Source organism: Schistocerca piceifrons, chromosome 4 (genome assembly GCF_021461385.2).
Source record: "Schistocerca piceifrons isolate TAMUIC-IGC-003096 chromosome 4, iqSchPice1.1, whole genome shotgun sequence".
Classification (NCBI taxonomy): domain Eukaryota; kingdom Metazoa; phylum Arthropoda; class Insecta; order Orthoptera; family Acrididae; genus Schistocerca; species Schistocerca piceifrons.
Window position 1 is genome coordinate 735782517 of NC_060141.1, and position 13707 is coordinate 735796223.

Consider the following 13707-nt stretch of genomic DNA (forward strand, 5'->3'; position numbering starts at 1 on the left):
TCCTCAGTGTGTTTTCTGAACCAAGTTTCAGAGTATCTACTGTGTCCTTTAAGTTTTCCTGAGTTTTTGCAAGTTGCGTAACCGAATCGGTAGATGCAACTGAGTCAAATTTAGCTTGCAAGGTCTCATGATTTTCATGAACAATAGTTTGCAGTTCTTTTATGGCTGCTTCGTGATTCCGTAATGCATTTTCATGCCGCGAAAAAATAGGTTGAAAATGCTCACCAATTTGAGTTTTTACGTCATTACAGACCTTTTGACATTTCGATTCGATGTTATGTAACTCAGTGGTTAAATCTACACGTGTTTGTTCAAGTGTAGTGTCTAACTTTTGAAGATTTTGTTCCATTGTGTCTAACTTTTCAAGCTTTTGTCCCATTTGTTGCATTAACTGTAATAACAATGCACTGGAGTCTGAAACATGTTCCTCAGTGCTTTTCGGCAGTGAATTTGCACCGGCAACATTCACATTTTGACAAGCGGAAAATGTGTCTTGACTCATTTGAGAAAACGGTGAGGACGCAAAACCTGAATCTACAGTATTTGCAAAATTGTGTCCTGACATTCCCGATTCCTGAGGCAAGCTGTTGCCGACCGATCGATCGATAATGCGTCCCTCTTCACTAATTGTTTCACTGTCCACGCCATTGTTTGCCGCCTGCTCCATTTCCCTATGAACAGTTACCAAATTACTACTTTGAACATCAGCTAATTCATTACTCGGTGGCGCTAACACACTGCTTTCATTTTCACTGTCATTTCTCAGTTTACTTTGGAGCCTAGTATTACGTTTTTCACACGCCATTATTGTCACAGTATTTCACACGACAACACAGAAAAACACAATTTGAAGATCAAAAATAAGAGAACACATTAACATAGCACTGAAAATAATATCTAGTTAATTGCAAGCGCAGCTGCGAAATACTTGGTGCAAATCTACATGCATGCCACAACTGTTTTACTGTACAACAATGAAAAACTACAACTACAAAGGAAATTCTCTCTATGATTACGCGCTACCAATAAACAATAGCTACACCAATTACACAAACTACAAGAAAAAATCAGAAGATTCCAGTGAGGTATCCTCGGCTAAGGGTCGACATATGAAACGTCCCCTTTGAACATTTCTACACGACTGTGCTTAACCTGACACACAATATTTTGTTAGCGCAACGCAATCTGACTTTCAAAATTCCCTACAAAAGAATGGCCCTGACTAACATTAAACTATACCTTTCACAAATCACTTACCTCACAAAAATCTTCGCCGCTCAAGCTACTGCAATACAGCGAGCGCCACTACTGCCAGCTAAATAAAAGATTCAAACTATGGAAGGCACTAACTACTGATAGGGATAGTTAGCAAATGAAAGATATTAATAGAGAACGAACAATGTATTTACCTTGATATCATCACAAGTCATAATATATATATCAGTTCATGACACATTACAAACCTCCGCCATCTCTCTCCCCACATCCACCACTGCTGGCGGCTCACCTCCAACTGCTCAACGCTACGCGCTGTTCACAGCCAGCTGCCGCTGCCCAACACTACAATGGCGAGTATTACAACAATTCAAAGCAGACACAGACTGCCCACAGCACAGCCAGTGATTGTCATACAGAGGTGGCGTTACCAATAAAAAACCTAAACAGCCTACTTACATAGAGAAAACATAAACAGCCTACTTACATAGTACACAATACGTACAAGAACCAAGAGGGAACAACGAGACTGGAAGACTGAGAGAGAAGCGCGTGGATTAAAATGGAGTAAGACAGAAATGCAGCTGTTCTCTTCTACATAGAAGAAGCAATGATGCAAGTAAAAGAAAGGCTCAGATTCAAGTTGATAAGATTCGCTGGTGACTTTGCTAACTGGCCAGTGTGGCCGTGCGGTTCTAGGCGCTTCAGTCTTGAACCGCGTGACAGCTACTGTCGCAGGTTCGAATCCTGCCTCGGGCATGGATGTGTGTTAGTTAGGTTTAAGTAGTTCTAAGTTCTAGGGGACTGATGACCACAGATGTTAAGGCCCATAGTGCTCAGAGAATTTTGAACCATTTTTGACTTTGCTATCCTGAATGAAAATGAGGAACATTTCCGGAAACGGTGTGCAGCAGAGCGCTGTCTCTGTACGGCATAGGTATACAAGCCATTGCACTGTTCTGGAGGACAAATGTTCATCAGAGACAAGGATATCGCCAGTAGGCCACAGGGAAGTGCGATGGGGCTGATCTTGTCCTCTGCATAGGTAACTGTCTGATGGACACGGTGAGCAGCAATCTGTCACTGTGGGCTGATGGCACGGTAGTGTATGGAAAGGAGTCGTTTTTGAGTGATTGTAGGAGGGTACAAGACGAAATGCATTGAACTTCGGTGAGATGAGTAATAGCTTCCTGTAATTGTGAAGAAAATTTTATCTTGTGCAAGTGAACGGGAAAATAATTTTATAAATATAGAATACAGTATTAGTGGTCCGCTGCTTGATACAGAAACGTCGATAAAGTATCTGGCCGTAACGTTGTAAAGCGATATGAAATGGAAAGAGCAAGTAATGAGGGTAGTCAGGAAGGCGAACTGTCGGCTTCGCTTAAGTTGAAAATTCAAGGGAAGTGTAAATCATCTGTCAAGGGGACCACGTGTTGAACATTGATGCGACCCAGTGCTGAGTTCTGTTCGACTGTTTGGGATCCCGATCGGGTGTGTTTAAAGAAGGCATCCGAGCTATTCAGAAGCGTGCTGCTAGAACTGTTACCGACAGCTTCGATCAAAACGCGAGAGTTACAGAAGTGATTCGTGAAGTCAAAGGAACCCCTGGAGTGAAGACGTCGTTATTTTCGCGAAACATTGTGGAGATTGTTTAGGGAATCGGTATTTGTACCTATTTCCTGGCTACTCCACTGCTGCAAACGAACATCTCGTGTAGGGACCGCGAAGACGAGACCACAGATATCAGGCCTCGTACGGAAGGATAGAGACAGCCGTTCTTCCCTCGCTCTGTTTGCGAGTGGATCAGGGCAGGGAATGACGAGCAGTGGTACAAGTTACCCTCAATCATGCATCGTACGGCTTGCTACGTATAAAGGTGTAGACGTAGTTGTATATGGTCTCATGAATGATCAGACTAATGACCAGAGAATACTGTATAGACTGAGAATAAGCTGGGAAAAGCAAAAGAAACGAGAAATGACTGAAACGAAACTAGCGACACTGTATCAGAATTGTCGACCTCGAAGTAGACGAAATTAATAAATTTTGCTATCTTGGAAGCAAAATATCCAACACAATCAATAGTTTGCAGTTGGAAGAAACTTAATGCGCACTTCAGTACTAGATGCTTATACCCGTAATAATTTCGGCAAGCAAATCCTACCTCAAATTCTGGCAGAAAATCCAAAGATATTATCCTCGTATGCGAAGTATACCAGCGATAAGACTCAATCAAAATGGCAGAGACAATACTACGGATAACAGCACCACCAAAGCTATGGTACGAAGCACGGATTTCCATAACCCTGCACGAAAGAAGACGCAGTAAGCATTACAGTATTAGAATCAAGGACAGTTGTCAAGAGTATTAATTTGGAACGAGGTTCGGGTACACAGAGGGCAGTATCAGAATGCTAACCGTTTCTAAATGTATTCACAACACTGTGTAGTATAGAAGAATAATTCTACAGAGAGCACATCACAGACAGTTGAAATTATCTGGTTTCAGAGTGAGGGGAAGAGTGGTGCGCCGTTCCTCCACAGACATCCAGAGACGTCATTGAAAATGCACCCAGCGGAGTTGAAGTCATCATAAAGACGAAAGGTTGACATACGCCATGTTAACCCTAGCAATAACAACGCAATTTCGCTAAAGAAAAAGAAATAAGAAAAACAAAATTGATGATTGTTGTTGACCTACACTTACAGAATATTACGACCACCTATCTAACAGTCGGTATGTCCATCTTTGGCAAGGATAACAGCGGCGACGCACCATGGCATGGAAGCAATATGGCCTTGGTAGGTCGCAGGCGGGAGTTCGCACCACATCTGCACACACAAGTCACCTAATTCCCGTCAGTTCCGGGGAGGAGGCGAGGAGCTCTGATGCCACACTCCATTACATGCCAGATGTTTTGATTGGGTTCAGATCTGGCTACCGGGAGGGCCAGCACATCAGCGTTCCTGGAACCACTCCACAACCCTCCTGGCCTTGTGACCTGGTGCATTATCTTGTTGAAAAATGCCGCTGTCGTCGGGTGATCGTCATGAATGGGTGTTCGTCGTCTTCAAGCAAGAGTATGATACTGCTTGGACATCGTGTTGTCTTGCAGGAGCTCTACTGGACTCATAGATGCCAAAGTGAATGTTCCACAGAGCATAATGGAGACACCGCCAGCCTGTATCTGTCCCAGAGTAGCCTGTATCCGTCCCAGAGTACAGGTGGCAAGAATCTGTGAACCTGAAAGACGACGGGTTAGCGGCCTCCCATCGGCGTGATGAAGAAGGTACGGGGATTCATTAGACCATGCACCGATCTGCCACTGCTCCAACGTCCAAAGCCGATTGTCTCGCATCCATTTCAGTTTTAGATGCTGGTGTCGTGGTGTTAACATCTGCACATACCTGGATCGTCGGCTGCAGAGGCCCATCATCAGGAGTGTTCGTTGCACTGTGTGTTCAGACACACCTATACTCCACCCAGCATTAAAGTCTGATGTTAGTTCCGTCACTGTTCGCTGCCCGTTCTGTTTTTCCAGTCTGCCCATCCTCTGACGTTCGATATTTGTAATGAGGAGAGGCGGCCCAACTCCACAACGTCTGGACGTGGCTTCACCTCCATTACACCACGTTTTGATGACACTCACCACAGCACTCCTCGAACACCTCACAAGTCGTGCTGAGCCTCTGAGCCAACATAATCAGCCCTGGGTCAAACTCAGGTACATCGTGGGTCTTCTCTATTCTACACACGGACAGCACGTCCACTGATACTACATGCGCCGTAGTGTGTCTGACTAGCCACAATGCCTCGCCAGGTAACGCTGCTATCGATAGTAGGTAGGTGGTCATAATGTTCTGGCTGATCAGTATACTTTTTAAATAGGCGCTGATGCGTAAGTAGGGTCCAAAACATGAAAACAGCTTCTACCGCACTCTTAGTAACATCAACGCACAATCAATAACGCGTACAACCGAAGAGTGTGGCCGCACATTATGCCCACCAGAAGAAAAATTTTATAAAATTGCAAATTTCGTTAATTGTAGTATTTCACTCACGAGGTAGTTTTTGAAGATATATAGATGGTCAAGTAAGATCCAGAACCATAAAATATTCGATATGACATTCATTGGGAAAAGTGACATCTACCGCTAAAACATAAACTTGTGGGTTCAGTTTAACTACACTACTGGCCATTAAAATTGCTACACCAAGAAGAATTGAAGATGATAAACGGGTATTCATTGGAAAAATATATTTTACTAGAACTGGCATGTGATTACATTTTCACGCAATTTGGGTGCATAGATCCTGAGAAAACATTACCCATCACAAACACCACTGGCCGTAATAACGGCCTTGATACGCCTGGGCATTGAGTCAAACAGAGCCTCGATGGCGTGTACAGGTACAGCTACCCATGCGGCTCCAACACGATACCACAGTTCATCAAGAGTAATGACTGGCGTATTGTGACGAGCCAATTGCTCGACCACCATTGACCAGACGTTTTCAATTGGTGAAAGATGTGGAGAATGTGCTGGCCAGGGCAGCAGACGAACATTTTCTGTATCCAGAAAGGCCCGTACAGGACCTGCAACATGCCGTCGTGCATTATCCAGCTGAAATGTAGGATTTCGCAGGGATTGAATGAAGGGTAGAGCCACGGATCGTAACACATCTGAAATGTAACGTACACTGTTCAAAGTGCCGCCAATGTGAACAAGAGGTAACCGAGACGTGTAACCAGTGGCACCTCATACCATCACGCCGGGAGATACGCCAGTACGGCGATGACGAATACTCGCTTCCAATGTGCGTTCACTGCGATGTCGCCAAACACGGATGCGACCATCATGATACTGTGAACAGGACCTGGATTCATCTGAAAAATGACGTTTTGGCATTTGTGCACCCAGGTTCGTCGTTGAGTTCACCATCGCAGGAGCTCCTGTCTGTGATGCAGTGTCAAGGGTAATAGCAGCTGTAGTGTTGGCTGAAGAGCCAACACTGTGTTGCTAGAGGAGGCCGAAATGCACGCGTTTAATTACACGCTGACTGGCGTGAGGTCTGGAACAGTTAAGGGAATTAATAGTAGCAAATAAAGTACGTAGTTGACATAATACTTAACTTTAATCCACAACTGGTGTACATCGCTCTTGACGGTACATGTTATAATCTCAGTATCAAATGCTATGGGGCCTTGCTAGGTCGTAGCAAATGACGTAGCTGAAGGCTATGCTAACTATCGTCTCGGCAAATGAGAGCGTAGTTGTCAGTGATCCATCTCTGGCAAAGTCGGCTGTACAACTGGGGCGAGTGCTATGACGTCTCTCTAGACCTGCCGTGTGGTGGCGCTCGGTCTGCAATCACTGACAGTGGCGACACGCGGGTCCGACGTATACTAACGGACCGCGGCCGATTTAGAGGCTGCCACCTAGCAAGTGTGGTGTCTGGCGGTGACACCACAGCAGCCATGGTCTCCATGCTGCAAACGTCGTCGAACTGTTCGTGCAGATGGTTGTTGTCTTGCAACGTCTCCATCTGTTGACTCAGCGATCGAGATATGGCTGCACGATCCGTTACATCCATGCAGATAAGATGCCTGTCATCTCGACTGCTAGTGATACGAGGCCGTTGGGATCCAACACGGCGTTCCGTATTACCCTCCATATTCTGTTACAGTCATTGGATCTCGATCAACGGGAACAGCAATGTCGCGATACGATAAACCGCAATCGCGATAGGCTACAATCCGACCTTTATCAAAGTCGAAAACGTGATGGTACGATTTTCTCCTCCTTACACGAGGAATCACAACAACGTTTCACCAGGCAACGCCGGTCAGCTGCTGTTTGTATATGAGAAATCGGGTGGAAACTTTCCTCACGTCAGCACGTTGTAGGTGTCGCCACAGGCGCCAACCTTGTGTGAATGATCTGCAAAGCTAATCATTTGTATCACACCATCTTCTTGCTGTCGGTTAAATTTCGTGTCTGTAGCATGTCATGTTCGTGGTGTAGCAATTTTAGTGGCCAGTAGTGTAAGAAATTTAAACATTCGTGGAAACTGGAAGAAGAATTCATTAAAGGCAATAAATATATTTTTTTTCGAAAGTAACTGACTAGACTAGAATATTTTCAGCAGGTGGGAGTGAAGTGTCACCTCCCCCCGTGTCCCCCCCCCCCCCCCACCAGTACAATTTGGAGGGTTAAAGCGCACTGTTATGAGTGCTGATACTTTTTGCCAGATTGTTTGCATCCGAATCACGTCGTGGGTCACTACTGTCTGAAAATTTTCACTGCCGCCTGCTCCGTCACAGTAAAGTCATTTTTAATAATTTTTTTCATATAATTTTGACGAATGTGACCATTGTCGGTTGTTGTCAACGCTATGGACAGTGTCAACACTACGCCGTAAAATCCGGGGACGGCCACGTTCACTTACATCCCAGGTGTGTTCGATCGGGTCCTGACCTGGCGAGTTGTAGGACCAGCACATCAACTGGAAGTCGCCCCTGTGTTGCTCGAACCACACTGCTGGCCTCGTGACATGGCGTATTATCTTTTTTATTGTGCAACTTTGGAAGATGTCTTACTACTTCACTTTCCTTCCTTCATAACCAAGGCCGGGTATCATTATGCTTCACAACTTGTTCATAACGACAGAAATAGTTGTTCTGTGTGTTATAACCATAGAGTAAATATCTCTGCGTCCGCCCATCGTGGTCTCGCGGTAGCGTTTTCGCTTCTCGTTCACGGGGTCCCGGGTTCGATCCCCGGCGGGGTCTGGCATTTTCCATGCCTCGAGATGACTGGGTGTTGTTGTGTAGTCTTCATCATCATCATTCATCCCCATTACGGTCGGAGGGAGGCAACGGCAAACCACCTCCATTAGGACCTTGCCTAATAAGGCGGTGCGGGTCTCCCGCATCGTTCCCCTACGCCCTGTAGAGAAGCAAGGGACTTCATTTCCATTTTTTTCCAAATATCTCTGGAGTGAGCATTGCGTTCTGCGCATGTTGTCAACATTAAACCAGGATTGTCACGTGTTTTCTGGACTTCGCTGTGCGTGTGTGCTTTCTGCAGCGTTTTAAGTTTATAATATCAAGAATTTTTGTTGAGTTTCACCGTTTGTTGATAGTGTAATAGCGATGGTGAATTACTGTTGTTGTTACGGATGCAAAGAAACATATGTGAAAGGAGGGATAGTAACTTTTCATGGGTACATACCATGTAGCTCTAATTATAGTTATGTTATTAAGAGACACTGTATATGTTTAAAAATTTCGAGACGCATTATAATTAAGGCTTGATTCTGTAGACCTATTTTTCTACGATTTTATGACTATATGATAGATATTACGGCTCGTACAAAGGCTTACAAACAATTACTTCCTCTTGTAAATTTGCTAGTGGAACAGGAAAGGGAATGGTTAGTTGTTTCAGCAAATACTATCCTCCATGCATTTATTAGTGACTTGTCGATTATGTATTTAAATTACGCATTCTATTTATTTCATAAACTGGGAGCAAGTACGTAAAACGCGTTAAATAAATACTTCAAAGTGTCACCAGTAAGAAAAATTGTGCTTTAGGTCGCAAAAACGAGAAAATAAATACGCAGAAATAGCAGGAAAAAAGGACATATTAGCAGGGATATAATCGCTAATGAGTGGCAAATTAGGCGTTTTGCACTTGCAAAAGTACTAGCGGACTGTCAAGTCGTTTTGCAAGACTATCATTGCAAAAATGTACGTCAGGTTCTGTAATACTATAAAGTGCCGTATCATACCAAAAACTACCAAAAATCGAATGCATCTTAACTATGACACCTATCTCAAAGAAGCAAGCTGTAATATCACTTGCCCTTTAAAGTTACGTAGCTGGTTCATACCCGGTATCAAATGGATACTGTTAAAATGTCTGCGCAACATATATAAATAATCCACGACACGTTCGAAAAGAATCCGTATGTACTAGGAATGTAGTGACATTCTAAATATACAGGACGCTATACGGACAAACACATGACGTTCCGAGAACACGTGACCAGGCCGGCAATGTGTGTTGACAACACAAAAACTGTTCTGCGCATGTGAATGCTTACTCCAAAGTTGTTTACGGTTATAACCTACGTAAATCTGGTGCGGTATGCCGCCTCGGTTCTCAGAACAGAATCCTCAATTACTTCTACACCTGATTTATGTGTTTCTCGTCTTGGATACCTGATCCCCCGTGGCGCTACTTTCACATCTACATCTACATCTACATTGATACTCCGCAAGCTACCCAACGGTGTGTGGCGGAGGGCACTTTACGTGCCACTGTCATTACCTCCCTTTCCTGTTCCAGTCGCGTATGGTTCGCGGGAAGAACGACTGTCTGAAAGCCTCCGTGCGCGCTCTAATCTCTCTAATTTTACATTCGTGATCTCCTCGGGAAGTATAAGTAGGGGGAAGCAATATATTCGATACCTCATCCAGAAACGCACCCTCTCGAAACCTGGCGAGCAAGCTACACCGCGATGCAGAGCGCCTCTCTTGCAGAGTCTGCCACTTGAGTTTATTAAACATCTCCGTAACGCTATCACGGTTACCAAATAACCCAGTGACGAAACGCGCCGCTCTTCTTTGGATCTTCTCTATCTCCTCCGTCAACCCGACCTGGTACGGATCCCACACTGATGAGCAATACTCAAGTATAGGTCGAACGAGTGTTTTGTAAGCCACCTCCTTTGTTGATGGACTACATTTTCTAAGCACTCTCCAAATGAATCTCAACCTGGTACCCGCCTTACCAACAATTAGTTTTATATGATCATTCCACTTCAAATCGTTCCGTACGCATACTCCCAGATATTTTACAGAAGTAACTGCTACCAGTGTTTGTTCCGCTATCATATAATCATACAATAAAGGATCCTTCTTTCTATGTATTCGCAATACATTACATTTGTCTATGTTAAGGGTCAGTTGCCACTCCCTGCACCAAGTGCCTATCCGCTGCAGATCTTCCTGTATTTCGCTACAATTTTCTAATGCAGCAACTTCTCTGTATACTACAGCATCATCCGCGAAAAGCCGCATGGAACTTCCGACACTATCTACTAGGTCATTTATATATATTGTGAAAAGCAATGGTCCCATAACACTCCCCTGTGGCACGCCAGAGGTTACTTTAACGTCTGTAGACGTCTCTCCATTGATAACAACATGCTGTGTTCTGTTTTCTAAAAACTCTTCAATCCAGCCACACAGCTGGTCTGATATTCCGTAGGCTCTTACCTTGTTTATCAGGCGACAGTGCGGAACTGTATCGAACGCCTTCCGGAAGTCAAGAAAAATAGCATCTACTTGGGAGCCTGTATCTAATATTTTCTGGGTCTCATGAACAAATAAGGCGAGTTGGGTCTCACACGATCGCTGTTTCCGGAATCCATGTTGATTCCTACATAGTAGATTCTGGGTTTCCAGAAATGACATGATACGCGAGCAAAAAACATGTTCTAAAATTCTACAAGAGATCGACGTAAGAGATATAGGTCTATAGTTTTGCGCATCTGCTCGACGACCCTTCTTGAAGACTGGGACTATCTGTGCTCTTTTCCAATCATTTGGAACCCTCCGTTCCTCTAGAGACTTGCGGTACACGGCTGTTAGAAGGGGGGCAAGTTCTTTCGGAGGCAGCAGCATACACTTCGATGAAAAGCGAAAGGCAACGTAGGAGCATCTTGAGGGGCAAGAAGACGGCTGTTCACACAGGAAGCTGCCGAGACATCCGCGTTCAACTGCAGTGTGTGGGGCCAGGCCCCTGCGGCAGCTGCAATCGTGCAGTACAGGCTACGATCTCGGGCCAACTGGCCCCCCAAGGCTCGCGCGCCTGCACAGCCGCTCCGAGGTGCAGACGCGTTGGAGTCGAGCCGCGCCGGCCGCCCAGAGCTATAGCTTTGTAATTGCTCGGGGAATTGAGTTGGCTCGGAGTTAGCGCGCCGGCCCCGTCAGTAGGTGCAACCTTACTGGCCGCGGCGGAGGGGTATGGGCTTGTCGGAGGGAGGAGTGGGGATGGTGGTGGGAGGGGGGGGGGGGGGGGGAGCAGCGCATGCAGTCGGCTCGGCGGAGCGTGACGGCAGAAACGGTGACCTCAAGAAGGGCAGACTTCCTCGGTCTGAGATTGTAATACACATGCCACCTCTCCACACATGTGGCGAATTACGAGGCCACGCCTATGAAAATGGAAAAACTCGTAGAAGCAGACCACGGGGAAGAAGTTTGGATTTCGTAGAAATGTAGTAAGCATTTTTAGACATAGAGAAAACTTTTGACAATGTTGACATGGATATTCTCTTTCAAATTGTCAAGGTGGCAGGGTTCAAAGGCTATTTACAATTTGCACAGAAACCAGATGGCAGCTATAAGAGTCGAGGGGCATGAAGGGGAAGCAGTGCTTGAGTAGAGAGTGAGACAGGGCTGTAGCCTATCCCCGATGTTATTCAATCTATGTATTGAGCAAGCTGTCCTCTTGATATTCGGCTACTTGGAGACAATTTAAAGCCGTTCGTGTATGCCATGTTCCCAAACAGTTATGGAATTATGGATGACACTGCACCATGTTACCGTGTCACATTTTTTCACAATCGCTTTGAAGAACGTATTGGACAATTAGACCGCTGAACATGAGTTCCATCGAATTTAAATGAGACGTAATCGAGAGGTCAGTTTGTGCACAAAATCGTGCACAGTGACGGACGGCTTTACGGGAAACGCGGCTCAGAATTTCAGCAGGGAAATTCCAACAATTGGTTGAATTCATGCCACATCGCGTTGCGGCGCTATGTCTGGCAAAAGGAGGTGCGACACAATATTAGGACGTATTCCACGCCATTTGTCACCTCAGTGTATGCAAATAGAATATACGAGGACGAGTCAAATGAAAACCTTAAATATTTTTTAAATATTACTTATTGTGCAGAAGTGGTACAAAGCTATATCACTTTTCAACATAATCTCCCCCACGCTCAATGCAAGTCCTCCAGCGCTTATAAAGTGCATGAATTCCCTTATAAAAAATTCTTTTGGTAGTCCGCGCAACCACTCATGCACCGCGTGGCGTACCTCTTCATCAGAACGGAACTTCTTTCCTCCCATTGCGTCTTTGAGTGATTCAGACATACAGAAATCACTTGGGGCAAGGTCTGGTGAATATGGTGGATGAGGAACACTCTCAAAATGCATGTCTGTGATTGCTGCAACTGTTGTACGGGCAGTGTGGGGCCTTGCATTGTCATATTGCAAAAGGACCCCTGCTGACAGCAATCCATGTCGCTTTGATTTGACTGCAGGCTACAGATGATTTTTTGGGAGATCTGCGTATGATGCCCAGGTGACAGTGGTTAGTATTGCTCCAAAATGACGCCTTTTTCGCCCCAAAAGAGAGTCAGCATAACCTTCCCTGCCGATGGTTCTGTTCGAAACTTCTTTGGTCTGGTGATGAGGAATGTCGCCATTCTTTGCTCGCTCTCTTCGTTTCCGGTTGGTGGAAGTGAACCCAGGTTTCGTCCCCAGTAACGATTCTTGCAAAGAAGCCGTCAACTTCTCGTTAAAAGCGCCGAAGAAGTTCTTCACAAGCATCAACACGTCTTTCTCTCATTTCAGGAGTCAGCTGCCGTGGCACCCATCTTGAAGACACTTTGTGAAACTGGAGCACATCACGCACAATGTGGTGTGCTGACCCATGACTAATCTGTAAACATGCTGCATTGTCATGAAGTGTCACTCGGCGGTTTTCCTTCACTATGGCTTCAACTGCTGCAATGTTCTGTCGAGTCACAACTCGTTGTGCCTGACCTGGACGAGGAGCATCTTCCACTGAAGTCACACCATTTGCGAACTTCCTACTCCGTTCATAGACTTGCTGCTGTGACAAACATTCATCACCGTACTGAACCTTCATTCGTCGATGAATTTCAATAGGTTTCCCACCTTCACTACGCAAAAACCGAATAACAAAACGCTGTTCTTCCCTGGTGCAAGTCCCAAGTGGCGCGGCCATCTTTATACTGATACTGCGACGTTATGTGTGCATCTGCACTATTCTGCCACCTACCTCGTTAAAAGCGCCGAAGAAGTTCTTCACAAGCATTAACACGTCTTTCTCTCATTTCAGGAGTCAGCTGCCGTGGCACCCATCTTGTGAAACTGGAGCACATCATGCATAATGTGGTGTGCTGACCCATGACTAATCTGTGAACATGCTGCATTGTCATGCAGTGTCACTCGGCGGTTTTCCTTCACTATGGCTTCAACTGCTGCAATGTTTTGTGGAGTCACAACTCGTTGTGCCTGACCTGGACGAGGAGCATCTTCCACTGAAGTCACACCATTTGCGAACTTCCTACTCAGTTCGTAGACTTGCTGCTGTGACAAACATGCATCACCGTACTGAACCTTCATTCGTCGATGAATTTCAATAGGTTTCCCACCTTCA